The sequence below is a fragment of the Rattus norvegicus genome, chromosome 6 (assembly GCF_021556685.1).
Source record: "Rattus norvegicus strain SHRSP/BbbUtx chromosome 6, alternate assembly SHRSP_T2T, whole genome shotgun sequence".
NCBI lineage: Eukaryota > Metazoa > Chordata > Mammalia > Rodentia > Muridae > Rattus > Rattus norvegicus.
Genome location: NC_141539.1, coordinates 51,768,617 through 51,784,515, shown reverse-complemented (window position 1 = coordinate 51,784,515; position 15,899 = coordinate 51,768,617). Strand labels below are relative to the sequence as shown.

The 15,899-nt window shown below is 48.8% G+C and overlaps 1 long non-coding RNA gene across 3 annotated transcripts; it reads right to left on the bottom strand.

Annotated features, from left to right (window-relative positions):
* Positions 1 to 7,138: 7,138 nt before the first annotated feature.
* Positions 7,139 to 14,311, bottom strand: LOC148005178 (uncharacterized). Of its 3 annotated transcripts, XR_015622955.1 has the most exons (3): positions 12,078 to 14,311; positions 11,694 to 11,912; positions 7,139 to 7,747 (listed from the first exon to the last, which is right to left on the bottom strand). It is a non-coding gene; the product is annotated as an uncharacterized LOC148005178 (long non-coding RNA). The 3 variants fall into 3 exon arrangements; XR_015622954.1 differs by lacking the exon at positions 12,078 to 14,311 and having other exon boundaries at positions 11,694 to 12,047; XR_015622953.1 differs by lacking the exon at positions 12,078 to 14,311 and having other exon boundaries at positions 10,914 to 11,912.
* Between the last annotated feature and the right edge of the window lie 1,588 nt (positions 14,312 to 15,899).

Sequence of the window (15,899 nt, the reverse complement as noted above, 5' to 3'; positions counted from 1 at the left end):
TGACAGCCTTGCTAACTTGTAACTAACACCCACCCGCCTGCCTCTTGGCATTTGTGTTTACTCTTCACTCTGACTCCTTGCATTCCCAAGGCCCCATTAGCTTTCCCATCCCTATATAACCTAATTCAGTTGTTGAAAGTATTCTGTGATTTGAGGGTTAAGAATTTAGTAACCAGGAGCAAAGCTACTGTAGCTTCAATAAATCTGATGCCCTGGCCTGCTCTTTGTCTGTCCTTGTTTGCTTGTTTGGTTAGTTGGGGTTTTTGTCACTGTGATAAGCACCATGAAAGGATTAATTACAGCTTACAGGTAACAGGGACACCAAGGCAGGAATCTAGAGGAAGGAACTGAAACAGACCACAGAGGAACACTGTTTCGTGCCTTGCTTCCTCTGGCTTGGGCAACTCTGTCACATATGCAGGTCACACCCACCTACATAGGGATAGTACCACCCACAGTAAGCTGGGTCCTTCTATAACAATCAGCAATCAAGAAAATGTCCTGAAGCTGGGCGTGTGGTACATACCTCTGATCTCAGCACCCAGGAGGCCGAGGCAGATGAGTGCTATGAGTTTGAGGCTAACCTGGTCTCCCTGGTCTGGTCAGTTGTAGGACATCCAGAGCTAGAATACATAAAGAGACCCTTCCTCAAAAAAGAATAGAATAAATAAAATGAAAGGAGAGAAGGAGAGAAGGAGAGAAGAAAGAGAGGGAAAAGGAGGGGAGAGAGAGAGACAGAGAGAGAGGGAGAGAGAGAGAGAGAGAGAGCGAGCACCAGCCATGCTCACATGCCAGTCTGACAGAGGCAATTCTTCAGCTGAAGTTCCCTTCTCACAAATGATTCTAATGTGTGTTAAATTCACAATAACAACTAACAAAGAGCATAGCTCTCTATGGAATGATCTTCAAAGAGGAGATGGGGGAAAAAACGGGTACAGAGATAGGGTGAGGCACTGGTTCCCCGGCTAGTTCCATGACTACCACAGGATCATGGAACTGGTCACAAATTACCCAAATTACCTCTCTAGGAACCCTAATGCATCTCTTCTCCCCATGCCCACGGCTTGGCTGGTAGTTTCTAAGGGTCAGTACTTCAGCTCTGGGGCCCTTCAGCAGACAACAGTGGAGTGTCTAGACTGCCATGATCTTCCACACAGCGCTGCCTCTTAGGTACATGTATCTGTTCATGTGTGTCTACTCACAGCCCTAGAGATGTGTCCAGGCATGTATCAGGGGTAGTTTCCTTGGAAAACACCTGGAAACTCTAGTAGATTCCCTCTCTGGGACCCCAAGGGCCTTTCCCATTCACACCTACACTGTCCTCTCACAGGTAATCCTAGACGGCTCAAGTGAGGCACGGTGTCCTGGGCCCTCTGAGGATTCAGTACAGTGATTGAAGAGCAGCCACAAAGAAGAAAAACCACCAAGAGCTACAGCAGAAGAGCATCTGAGGGAAATGAGTGGGCCCTATGTGGCTTTATATCAAAGTAGGAAAGGCCACCCCACACACACCTTGGTCTTTCTGGAATACGCTTCTATCCCAATAAGCCAGACCCCTATGCAGCAGGCCATGCATCTCCATTTGTCTGGCTGTCCTATAGAAGGAATAAGGGAAAGGAAGCAAATTGGCCCATTTAGGAGCAGGCAAGCAGGCCACGAAGCAGTGCTGACATTCTAATAGCTGTCTCTCCTATGAGTTTTCATTTCCCTCCAAACCCAAGACTTTCTTCTTCCTTTAATTCCCAAGGTACACATGTATTTGTGAATACACATGCATACAGCCATGTATACATAACACAAATACACACATGAGTACATAGGCACACACAGAGAGAGAGAGAGAGAGAGAGAGAGAGAGAGAGAGAGAGAGAGGCAGATGCCAACACATTTGCACAGACCAACCAACAGTGCGTTCGCAGACATGCCTGTGTGTACACACAGATGCCTGCCAGAGAAATGTGTGCGCATGTACACACAGCAAGGACTGTCTCGTGCCTGGAGAGATTCACAACTGGGTTTTTTCCCTGGGTCTGCCCTGTTGATGACCTGCTGCTGTGAACCAGCTTCCTGCTACACATCAGGAAAAAGAAATATGGAGCCATTATCACACCATTAACTCGGAGCTAATGGGCCAGGTTCATCACCCCTTTTTTCTGATGCGAGGTAACTGCACAGACCTGCTCCATCTGAACTGTGACTCATCACCATGGCCACAAATCAGCCTTGCTGGACAAAAGGAGCAGGGAGAGGCAGCTCCCCTAGACACTGAGTGTGAGCAGGGGTTGTATACATCAGGCAGGAGCTAGGGCCTGAGAACAGCCTACAGTAGGGTCAGGCCCCCTGGAATGTTGCCTGAAGAGCATTTGATTTCTGTGTGAAGCTCCTTTTAGTGGGATGTATGGAACGAGAGTGTTTACCACTGTAAAGGCAATGAACCTGGAAGAATGGACTCTAAAGATGAGAGAGTCAACTAACTTAGACCCTTGGGGACTCCCAGACACTGAACCACCAACCAAAGAGTGAGCACAGGCTGGACCTAGCCCTCCCCCCATATACATATATAACACATGTACAGTTTGATCTTCGTGCAGGTCCCCAACAACTGGAGCAGGGACAGTCCCTAAATCTGTTGCCTGCCTGTGGATCCCATTCCCCTAACTGAACCACCTTGCGGCCTCAGTGGAAGAGGATGTGCCTAGTCCTGTACTGACTGATGTGTGTGGGCTTGGGGAGTGACACAGCAGGGGCAGGGGGCTCCCCCTGCTCAGAGGAGAAGGGGAGCAGGGAGGATCTGCATGGGGTGCTGGGAGGAAGAGGGTTGATACTGGAATAAATGAATATGTTATAAGCGAATAAATAAGATTTATTTTTTTAAAAAAATGAAGCAGACTAGAACCTCCTGCGATTGCCAACTTTATTCAGAGCACCAGACAATTTATATGCTGAACATTAAGAAAGGCCGTATAAGTAAAGTTCTTGTGAGTTCAACCTGTATACAATCTCAAGGACGAGATGCACATGGCCAAAAACCGTGTTTTTCCACAGAGACATATAAACAAATAACAATGGCCAGTTTTAATGAGTCATCGAAAGTAAACTCACTCACCTGGGAGAGGCATGAAAGACCATTCCGAGAACAACTCTGTGTTTCTGAGGAAACCGAGGTCACAAGACTCTTGTCTTGTTTTCTTGGAGTTTTCTTTTCATAAGCACTCAGAATTCTCCTCAAACAACTCCATTCTTGAACAACGTTCGGGACACTAGTGGTCAGGCATACCTGGGTTGCACGGTGCTCACACTCTGGGCCGTGGGCTCTGAGCACGTCTCCATCTCCCTAAGCTTCTGCTCCCTCAGTAGCCTAGGGAAGCAGGGGAGGAGAGAGAGGAGACTGAGAGGAAAAAGAGAGGTCCTTAAGCTGTCTTGCATCCCCATCACACAGAGACAGTCAAGAGGCACCATCTATGAATGAGGGTACACGGCCCTCACCAAACCCCAAATCTGCCAGAGCCTTGATTTTACTTAGACTTCCAGCCTTCAGAGAAGTACAAAGTGCATGTCTGCTGTCTGGGTATCCATACCTACTCCCTGGTATGCACATGCACTGTTTCCCCTGACCCCCGCCAGTACACACACACTGCTATAGCGCGTATACATGCAAATGCCTATGAGGAAGTTTCTACATTAGGCTGACTGAGGAGAAAAGATCTAGTTTACCTGGTCAGCACCATGTGGATGCCCCAGGATGGAGTGCAGGGTGAATGATGCAGAAGGCAAGCTAAACACTAGCACTCAATCACCCTCTGCTTCCTGACTGCTGACACAAAGTGATCAGCTGCTTCAGGCTCCCATGCAGAGCAGGCCAAGAGAGCAGGCAAGGGTGAAGAAGGGTGGGCCATGGGGGTTCCTTACTGTGACTGAGTACTGAGCTGGCATTGTAGGATCAGTAAGGGACTTATACATCAGAGAGATGGGCAGGACAGAAAAGTGACAGAATCGTGAATGCACACGTGCACACACACACACACACACACACACACACACACACACACACACACACACATACACTGCTCCTCATGCCCTGACTGAGGGTCCTGAGCTCATGCTGTGGGGACCAAGTCAAGGCCAGCTATCCCGGGCTGGGGTATATTGCAGAGGTGGATGGACGTAAGCTCTCTGAATCCTGCCCCCCACCCCAAGATCTGAGGAACATCATTATAATCTGTTGTCAATGATACAAGTCTTATGTTTTCCTAACCCTCACAGTTCACTACTCTGGGAGCCCTGACTGACAGTTGGGGCCAGCTGGTTACTGTTGGCCCGTTGTTCCATGGTTGGTAACGTTTCCATGATAAATAAGTATTGATTGAACCCACTGACCCTGGCACTCAGAAAAGCAGCCCTCTGTGTTGTCCTTCCTTCCAAAGTGACACATTTTCTCTCATGCCTTCAGGACTCCCCCAGCCTGCCCCATCCTGAAACTCAAAGCCTCAGAGTAACCAAGTCTGCCTTTTGCCACCTGGCTCAGGCTTGCCCCAGAACTGCAGACAAGGTCTGACTTTGCTCTTCTTCTACTTGGCCACTAATATAAAACCTAGAAGCATAATGCAATACCAGCCATCCATGTATATTAACCTGAGAGCTCTCCCAACTTGGGGTGTTTCATGGGGAGCTATATCGTGTGAGGGATCAGAAAAGCATCATCCCATTGGGGTGTGGGTGAGGCTGTCTCTGGGCAAAACTTGCCCTCTGTGTGGCCTCACTTGAGGGCCCTGCTCAGTAGGACAGAGCAGACTGGAACCAGTACAGTCCCCACCACCCCATCTTCCAGTCAGTGTCTACGGGTCATCCCGGGTTAGAAGGGAAGGGACGCAGGTGGGATGGGGCCTGCTTGCTGTCATGTGAGTTACCCAGATTGCTCTCTTGATGACACATGGCCCGTAACCAATGAGCCACGACCCCTACAGCATGGACATGCCTGGAAGGAAAATCAGGACGAAAGCTCTTCTCCAGCTCTGCTACTTCCCAACTGTGTGACCCTGTGAGTTAATTAACCTCCAGGAGCCTCCGTTTCCTCAACCATAAAAGGACCATAATGCCACGTGCCGCCCAGGGCTGTTGAGCAGATTCAGCGATGTGAAATGTGGGTGCTCGGTGGCTCTCTGTCCCAGAAGTTCTCAGCACCCTTGGAGTCACCCCACCTTCTCAGCAACATCACTTTAGGCTTCCTCCCCTATCACGCCCAACCTACCATGTTCTAGACACTCTGTGCCTCATTTGGCTAAGTAGGGTGAGGCAACCATGACTCCCCTCTGGGGTGCTCAGACTGGGGGGAGAGGGTGCCTGGCAGCAATGCAGACCTCCCTTCTGTCCCTATCTGGTAAGGGTGATGCTAACCTCCATAGAGAGTGTAATGTACATCCTGGCGTATCATAAATGCAGAGTCCGCTGGCCATTACCACTGAGTAATATAGAGAAAATGTGGACTTTCCCTGAATTTCCTTTCTGGTTCCCACCACTCCTTCTGACTTAACCCTTTCCTAGGCTGTCATGTCATGGCATATTTACATCAGTTTTATGCAAGGTATTTCCCATAAGCCAAGTTAAAACATCGCTGAAACGAAGCTAGCAAAAACAAATGAACACACAATCAGTTTCCTGTGTTCCCCGGCTTGCCAAGTGCTCATGTCTTGCAGAGGGGTTCCCATTGATCGCCCTGCCCTTCCTGATCCCTGACTCCTGACCCCTGACCTCTATTTCCCCAAGGAAAGAACAGATCAGCAGCTTTCCAGCCTCCATCCATAAACCTTGCTGAGTTAGACCCTCATCCTTCTTTCTGATTAGACCTTCCGCTCCGTTTGTCATCCGTCTGGGTGATCTACTTCCCTCCAGTCTGTCAAGTTGCCCCATAACCTCGTTCCCAGGGACTTCAATCTCTCAAAACTGGACTGAGATTTATTGTAAAGAATGTCCCCGGAATAGGAATTGCCTCATCTCCCTTTGCAGGAAGATCAAAGCCCACAGGGCTCCTTCCCATGGGATGCTCTGGTGTCCCCTCCCCACCAGGCCCACAGAGCTCCATGAGCTACAGTGACACTGACACCATGGTTGGTGACTAGCAGATAGTGAGGGCCACAGGGTCATGACAGCAAGGTGGCACCTCAGCTATAAGGGGATCCCCAAAAACAAGAAGAGCAGGACCCGGCTCAGAAAGAGTGTAACCTTGCTGTGACCTCGCTCTAGGTCCAGCCGAGACTCATACTATCAGAAACACAAGTAGGTAGCATCCAAGACCAGCAGAATCTGTTCAGTCCTCTCCGTGAGTAAATAAGATCCCTCTGGAAATGGACTTCATTCTACCCAGATGGCTCTGTGCTAACGTGACCTCATCCCCAGAAGCCATACGACATCAGAAATGTCAATAGGTACAACTGGCATGTCTCAGATTCTGAGCGCTGTCAGCTGGTGAGCCAGGTGTCTGGCTCCCTAGGGTCAGTGGGAAGGTGTGCTGGCTAGTTTTATGTCAACTTGACACAATCTAAAGTCATCTGAGAGGAGGGAACCTCAATTAAGAAGATCACTCCATAAAATCGGGTTGTAGGCAGACCCGTAAGGCATTTTCTTAATTAGTGATTAGTAGGGAAGGCCCAGCCCATTGTGGGTGATGTTATACCGAGGCTTACAGTCCTGGGTTCTATAAGAAAGCAGGCTAAGCAAGCCATGGGGAGCAAATGAGAAAGTGGCACTCTTCCACGGCCTCCGCATCAGGTTCTGATTCCAAGTTTCCTGCCCTGTTTGAGTTCCTTCACTGATAGACTACAATGTGGAAATATAAGCCAAATAAGCCCTTTCCTCCCCAACTTGCTCTTTGGTCATGCTGTTTTATTGCAACAATAGAAACCCAACTAAGACAGGAGGCTGGTCTAAGTTTACCTACCACGTAAAACCTTCCAGAGCCATACAGTTGATCTGTATGCCCCTGCACCTCTATGAAGAGACACCGTGACAGAGGAGACTTATAGAAGACACTTAATTGGAACTCACAGTTCCAGAGGACTAGAGAGTCCATAACCATCATGGTTGGGAACATGGCAGCAGGCAAGTAAGGATGGTGCTAGAACAGTAATTGAGACCTTACATCTTTTCTTGAATTGGATATTTTATTTATTTACATTTCAAATGTTATCTCCTCCCCAGTTTCCCCTATCCAAACCCCCTCTCCCTGCTTCTATGAGGGTGCTCACCCACCCACCCATTCCCACTGCACCACCCTAACATTCCCCTACACTGGGGCACCGAGTCTTCACAGGACCAAGGGCCTCCCCTCCCATCAATGCCAGATAAGGCCATCCTCTGCTCCAGATGAAAGCCATGGGTTCCACTCCCTGCACCCTGTATTCTTTGGTTGGTGCTTTAGTCCCTGGAAGTTCTGGAGGAATGGGGTCTGGTTGGTTGATATTGTTTTTCCCGTGGGGTTGCAAACACTTTCAGTTCCTTCAGTCCTTCCCCTAACTCCTCCACTGGAATCCCTGTGCTCAATCCGATGGTTGGCTGTCAGCATCCACATCTGTTTTGGTCAGGGTCTGGCAGAGCCTCTCAGAAGCTATATCAGGCTCCTGTCAGCAAAGCACGTCTTGGCATCAGCAATAGTGTCCAGGCTTGGTGGCTGCATATGGGATGAATCCCCAGGTGGGGCAGTCTCTGGATGGCCTTTCCTTCAGCCTCTGCTCCACTCTTTGTCCCTGTATTTCTTTTAGACAGGAGCAATTCTGGGTTAAAATTTTGGAGATGGGTGGATGGCCCCATCCCTCAACTGGAGACCTTCCCTAACCTCTCGATATGGGCTCTACAGGTTCTCTCTCTCCTTTGTTGTGTATATCAGCTAATGTCATCCCCGTTGGAGACCTTAAATTTTTATCCACAAGCACAAAGCATGGAGAGATGTAGGGGTGGGGCAGAAGAGAAGAGAAGAGAAGAGAAGAGAAGAGAAGAGAAGAGAAGAGAAGAGAAGAGAAGAGAAGAGAAGAGAAGAGAAGAGAAGAGAACTAATGGGGAATGGCATGAGCTTTTGAAACCTCAAAGCCCACCCTAGTGACACACCTCCTCCAACAAGGCCACACCTCCCAATCCTTTGCAAACTATTCTATTCACCATAGATCCAGTGTTAAAACTTGAGCCCATGGAAACCACTCTCATTCAATCCACCACAGCTCCCCTGCCTGTTCATTCCTTCTGTCCTTTCTATTTGGTCTCAATTGGTATGGTCTTGGTGGTCCCACCCCTCGGAGGAATCTGGATTCTTAGCATCCCCGTAGAATACCAGAGGACTTTGATGACCTAACTCTGAGGAACACACAGGATAGAAACTGCTTCTAGATCCTGCTAGAGACCTTCCTATCATGTGACCTTGGAAGTCAGTCACCACCCCCCATCCTGTAACTGGGGCAGCAACAACACTGTCCTCAGAGCCACTGAGGATGCGCAACCGAGGAGAAACTCAGCCAGCTTGCATGGCTTATGTTTCCAATGGCTTCATTGACTCACCCTTGCCACTAGTGGCTTTAGAATCCTGGGGTCTGAGATGCAAGATGGAGACACTAGGTTAGGAGGTGGCTCCAGAGGCAGTATTGAGAGGAGTGGAATCTATACATGTGCTGCCCCAGCCACCCTAGAAAACAATAAACCTCTCTAGGTCACATGCTGCAAGGGGGTGAGGAACTCCCTCATAAGCTGCTATAAGCCAATGAAAAATCAGGAGACAAGTCTTCACAACCTCACAGCATGGAGAGCATGGGGAGTCAGGTTCCTAGGGCTCAGACTCCACCTGTGCTCTGGGTTCCAGGCATAACGTGAACCCCAGATTGATTCTTCTGTGGGTCTGGATGGGAGGGATCTGAGCTCCTGCTGCTGCACCAGGCTGACTCCAAGTAAGAGCTATGTGAAAACATACCAGCTGATGTGCCCATATGCCTGGGGATGAGGAAGGTGTCCTCCAGGGAGCTGAGTTGTATAGTGATATTATTGGCTTCCGGAAGGATCTTTGGGAGAGGAACAGAGTTCTTCCTTGATCTAGGTCATGTGGCAAAACTGGGGACAGGTAAGAGTCTGCCTCAGGAGACCAGGGTTCTGCAGTTTCAACAGGAAGTGCGTGGGCTGCGTGTGACCTGTGCGCTCCGGCCAGCTTTATTTTCAACCTCCTGATTCCTGGAGCTAACAGGAGTGGAGTTTTCCCAGAGTTACTTTCTGCCTCCTAAATTTTTAAAGGCTGAATCTGTGTTTTATTAAAACAGCAGCTGGGCAAACCTTCAAGCATGCCCTCTGTATCCTTCTTCAGGCTCTGGGGAGGGCCCAGTGCAAGGCTAAAACAGACAGCCTTGTGCTGTGGCCACAGCACCCTGGGATGAATTTTTTACTTCACTGTGGCAACACGGATGCATGCTCCCCTCGAGAATGTGCCTTGCCCAAGTTTCTTAATTAAAGCTGCAAGAACAGTTTTTAGCCAATAAAGGGAGACTTTCCTGCAAACATACCCTTTCCTCCCCTGATGCTAGTCTGACTCTATGTTCTGGGACTCCTGCACTTATGGAATAGACTTGAGCTAAGCTTTTGTACATCCACAGCTTCCCCTAGACACCCAGCATCACTCAGAGCGGCCTGACGCTTCTACCACAGCCATTTCTCTGGTCTAGCCTTCCTCCCCATCTGTACCTTCTCCTCAGCTAGAAGAACCTTTGTGCCTTGGGGGGGGGCCATGAACCTACATGGGCCTACCTGTCTACTGAGGAACTCGTTCCAGAGCTCTGCTTTAATGTCAGGAAGGAGTGCTTCTTCCTGGCATTTGTCCCCAATGTCCCCAAGACATATCTTAAACCCAGTGCCTTCAACCCTCCTAAGTCAGTCCTCCAATAGCTCAGGTTTCTCTCCGTGAAGCAACCAGCATTCCTGTCCTGCTACATGTTAAAATAAATACGTGGAGGCTTTTGAGCAGATCATTTGTGTGTGTGTGTGTGTGTGTGTGTGTGTGTGTGTGTGTGTATGTGTGTGTGGTGCATATGCCCATACGTGCCCATGCATGTGGAAGCAAGGGTCAGCTTCAGCTGTTATTCCTTGGCCGCCATCCAACTTGTTTTCTGAGATCGTCTCTTACTAGCCTAGTGCTCACCAAGGCGGGTATGATGGCGGGGCAGTGAGCCTCAAGGATCTACCTGTCTCTACCTCCCAGACCTGAGATTTCCAGGAGTGTGCTACCATTCTCTGCTTTAAAAGCAGTGTGTTATATTTCTGAAAGTCTCACGCATTACTACAATGCATTTTAATCATATCCATCCAATACCGCCTCCCTCCAGCTCCTCTTTGTGTTCCCCACTCCACCAGTCTCCAAACTCCCAGGTTCTGGTGATCAAACCCAGACTCACATACTTTCACAGCCGGCATTCTATCCATTGATCCCTCTCTCCAGTCCCAAAATCATTTTCTGAACGAGTGAAAAGCTAGAGAACTTGGGTCTGAGCCCTCCTGTCTCTTGGTACTCCAAGCCAGTCCCACCTGTAATTCCATGCTACCTACTCATGGCCCATTGTAGTGGGCTGCTGTCCTTACCTACTCCACATCTTACAGAGCCTCACTCTTGTCTCGGAGGATCAGGCATGCTGACTTACCATGCTCACTACATCATCGTCCCTGTCCACTCCAGCTACACTACCCTCAGATGCCCCAGTCTCTGTCCTGTTCCCTTAGGACTCTGGTACGATCATCCCAATTAGGCAAGGTGTCAATGCTACTTAACTGCCCACCTCAGGAGGACCTTTCAATTTCCTAAATTGTCCTGCATGGAGGACAAGGGAAACGGGCAGCATAGAAGACCCCTGCCGCAAAGAGGACAGTGAAGACCAAGGGGTAGGGGGTCTTCTACCTACCAAGCTTCAGTTCTGGGGAAGGGGCATCATTCCATATCAGGCACCTGTTGTCTGTAGTGACTGGAGACAGGTACAGAGGGAGACTGGCACAGCAGACACTGAGAAGCAGAGCATCCCTCTAGGGACACGCAGCACGGCAGGGGACGAGTCTGCAGGTCTGAGAACTAAAGCTTCTGCCTGGCCCTGGTGGAGCCTCCTAACCAGGAGGGACTGAAGCAGTGTGGCGCCTGTGGGAGAGCACTGTGGGCCAGTGTGGGGAAGCACAGGAAGGAGATAAGGCTATGCTGGATACTGGTGTCCCTGAGGAACACGGTCACTGGATAGGGCTTACGGATGCCCACCAGGAACAAGTTATCTTCCCCCAGGTATGCTATCAACCTTGGAGTAATATCACTGAACACAAAGCTGACTGTGAATGACCACAGGAGCTCGTGGCAGAGGTGATGGGATTTTTTTTTTATATAGATAAGAAATGAAGTGTGGCACTCATCCTGGACATAAGTGCCACACACCCTCAGCACATTTCCAGATCCATTCTGTGGTGAGAGACTCTGTGTCACTGTACCAACATGAATCAGTCACAGAAGGGAATGGAGTATACAAGAAACAAACACTGTCACCAAAAGGCATAGTTTTGGGCTGGGGAGCCCACAGAGGATCCACTAGCACTCCTCGGAAGCCTTTTCCTGGGGGACTGTGAATGGGACTCAAGGAAAAAGGGCCCTACTTGCAAGGAAGCAGCTTGCAAACCCTGCGATGCCTGTCCTTTGGGATGCGTACCCAGAGCTAATGCTTCCTTCGAGGACCTGAGGTCCTGGGAACCCAGGACCTGTAGGCTGGGAATGCCCAGGCAGCCAGAGCAAAGAGCTCACTTGGCTGTGTGGTGTGTGCCCTGGGTGGCTCTGTGTCCTCCGGCTGCCGTTCTGAGCCTTGCAACCTCGATCCTTAATGGCATCTTGGAGACGGCTTCCATGCAACACATTCAGAAGCACGGCTTTCCTGCAGGACAGATTAAAGGTTAGTGAGCAGCGCCATTCCTCATGTGTCCGGCCTCTGACATCGGGTGTCAGGGAAGCCCTGAGGCTTTATTTTAATTATTCATTAAACATGACAATTCCATGTATGTATAAAATCTGTTCTCATTGCTATCCCCACACCTCTTACCTTCCTCCCACTCTTCAATTCATCTGTTTCCAACACTCGTATCTTCTTGTTTTGTGACCCACTTGAATTTAAACATGATCATCTGTATGACCATGGGTTTGGAACTGTTCTTTGGAAACTGGCAGGCTCTCCTGTGGATACTCAACTGAAGACAATGGCTTCTCCTCCTCCAGATCAGTCAGCAGCCAAGAGTTCAGCAGTAAGGGAAATGGCCCATAAGCACCTCACCATCCATAGCTGGCTATCGGCAGGTCCAGTCATGTGTAGGCCCAGAGCCAGTGAGAGGAGCTGCTATGAAGTCAAGGTTGCAATATCACACCCAAAGATGGCCCCTCGAGGCTCTGCTGTCCATCCTCCAGCTCTTACATTCTCTCCTCCCCACGTTCTGCAACGTTCCCCGAGCCTTATACTAATAAATGCCCTGCTTAGGACTGAGCTCTCAATTGTCACTTACGATGATTCTACATCCACAGGCATAAAAAAGGAAATATTTAAAAGGCAATTTGATGCTATATCGATTTACTTCAGCAGCAATAGTTAGTCCCCCTCCTAGAGCCTAGGATCTTCCAAAGCATGGGTTTTTGACTGGGTTTATGACATCAAGTACTGGCTCTTGAAACCCAATCAGAGCAGTTGGTTAACCCTGGCACTGCACAGATGGGTACAGGCAGGTTGGTTTGATGGTTCACAGCATTCTTACAGAGTACTCCCATTCAAGCAGTATGAAGCAAATACGATCAAAGTTCAAAATGAATCTCTGTCTCACTTTGCTGTGCGAGCTCTGTAAGGTCATGACCTTTTGAATTTCCCCGGTTTGTTGATTCCGGAGAAGCGTCTCCAGTGTGCCAAGCCTCCCTATTCTGTGTCCCATCCACATGGGCATTGATTCCATGCCATTTAAAGTCAGATCTGCTTGGACTTCACAGAATAAGCGATGGTTGGTAGGAGTGTGGTCCTGTGACAGCTGGGGGCTTTCCCGAAGGGCAGCAGATAGTAAGAGTATCCTAAACCAGAAGCCAGGAGATCTCTCCAGATATAGAGACAAGGAGGGTCAGTAAGCTGGTGCCAATTAATAATTAATGGTCCTGGGTACTAGAACCAGACAAGCTTCATGTGCTTTGAATAAGCTTAAAAATATGTTTGCTTAGTAAATCTTTAATAAATGCACATGTTTTATGTATAAAATAATACAGGTACGGCTAGAAAAAGAAAAGGTGAATGGGGGCTACAGAAGAAGGACTGAGGAGGAGGAGGAGGGAGAGGAGGGAAAGGAAGGAAGCCCTAACCAGTTCTCCCAGACTTCCCTGAGGTACAGCACTTCTCATAGCACTGTTCGTATATTTTTCCTGCATTTTATTCTTCAGTGTCTCTGAGGAGTCTAATTACTGGGGATTTTATTATTGTTTGCCTACAGAGCCTATTTTTATCCCATTTATTTATTTTAAACAGTTTTAAATATTTCCAACCACAATTGAAGGATCATTTGTAGTGCAGGTATCAGAATAGAAGTCAAGTCAGGACCTGGCACCTGACAGGTGAGTGATTTACCACTGAGCAGCCCTACCAGACCTCTGTGCACATATACTGTTTTCTTGGGATATTTAGAGAAGAAGGAAGGGCTTTGCCCTCTCCATAGAGTGGAGTGACAGCTGCCATTGTGGTGTCTCACAACGTAGGTCTGCCTGGACTTGGCTGTGTCTGTTCAGTTCACCTCCACTGTGATATCCTGTATCCACTCTGCCTCCCTAGTCTGTTCCTCCATCACATGCACACACACCATTCGTACCCGCTGAGCAAGAACACCTCCTCCACCCCTGCCCGACTGTGCTCCAGACAGTCTCCTCAAGTCATGTGCTGATGGCTCATCTCCCAGCTCATGTTAAAGAGATCTGGGAAGGAAGGAAATAAACACTGAGCACAACCTGTCATCTTGAGCCAGAAGTCTAGCCCTCTTTTGCAAACAAAGCATCCTTTCTGACAGGCACAGAAGCCTGCTCTCAGAAAGTGGGGGGTAGGAGTACAGGGAGAAGACATTGTATCTAGGGACACTTTCTGAGGGTATGCAGTATTCAAAATGCCTGGAACCAAAGACCCATACATGAGGGGCAGGGTCTAGTCAGATGGGGCTCTTCTGGAAAAGAAGGGAGGGAAAAGACAGAGAAGAATTTACCATGAGTGCTTGGATTCCGAACCATTTGGTCCTCGTGATACGAGGGGTTTGTTGTCGTTTTATGATTGAGAATGTAGAAAGTTGTGTTTAATGATAATTTACCTGTGAAGATCTCTCAATTCTGCAAATACCTTCCCTAACTGCTATGATGTTCGATGTCTCCGTAGCAACCTGAGCACAGTGTCACAGTATGTCACACAGACAGGTTTAATGGCATACATGTGAGAGCACATCTAGACAAGCACCTTCTGTAGTCTTGAGTCCTTGAATCCTATCATATATATATATATATATATATATATATATATATATATATATATGATAGAACAACATTCTGCCTGCTGGAGACAGCAAGTGCCAGATGGAGGCTAATACAGCCTCACCCATGGGCCCCAGCATCAGAAAGCAGAAATCGACCTCTTCAGTGATTACCCAGGCACCCAGTTCATCATGTCCCTGAATTCTCTCACTTCCTATATTTGCCAAGAAAGGTGCCTTAGTTTAAGGTTGAGAGGGGCATGGAGAGCTCTGATGTTGGGGTGAAGCATGCAACCTGGATTTGAACCTGCATCTGTGTGACCCAAAGACAGGGTTCTTCCAGTGCATCACTGCTATTTCTGAACACCATAGAACACCGCACAAACACAGACACCACCTAGTGCTACACTAACACCATATCAACAGCAGGTTAGAACAATGCTAGTACCACACTGGCACCACACAAGTACCACCCTCACCATGCTAATCCCATGCCAGCACCATGCTAGCCATGCCAACACCACACTAACCATGCCAAACCCACACCCTCACCATGCTAATCCCATGCCAGCACCATGCTAGCCATGCCAACATCACACTAACCATGCCAAACCCACACCCTCACCATGCTAATCCCATGCCAGCCTCACCATGCTAATCCCATGCCAGCACCATGCTAGCCATGCTAACATCACACTAACCATGCCAAACCTACATTCGTACCACACTAACCACGCTAGCATCACGCTAAAGCCAGCAATATGTACCAGTCACTGCAAAAGACCATGCATCAACTTATAAGAGAACACTGGACACTGGTATGTTGGGACCTACATGCTACAATATGAACAACACGGACCGATCAATAGCCATGGCAACCAGAGTGATGAATTGAACTTCTCATACATGACCCAGGAAGTATGTGACAACAGACACCAAATCCTGCAGTGCCTAATACCCTTCTGGTGCCATGAGAATGCTTCTGCCGGCCACCACCATGTGCCAGCAGAGCTCTACAGATGTAGCAATAGCCTGGTTAGAGCCATTGAAAGTGGAGACCTCAACATACTCACTCATTCGGTAGTAGACACACCTGTATCTCTTTCATGCTTCCTCAAAGAAGTGCTTGGTAGAGAGCAGCCACCACCATCTGTGCCCACCAACACCTGGCACGCACTGCCCCAGAGTCATGGCCAGTGGTACTTCTCCAGTGTCTTTTTGTTTGCTCACTCTTGCTCTCTCTTTGCCACTGACAGTGCCCCACTCCACTTTAATAGAGAGGTGGACAGTCCCTCTGTAGTGACCTGTAGGATCCTCATGCACTGACCCCATCCCAGGCACAGGGTGGGTGGTCATAAGTAACTGTGCCTCTTGACCACAAAGTACATGAAAAT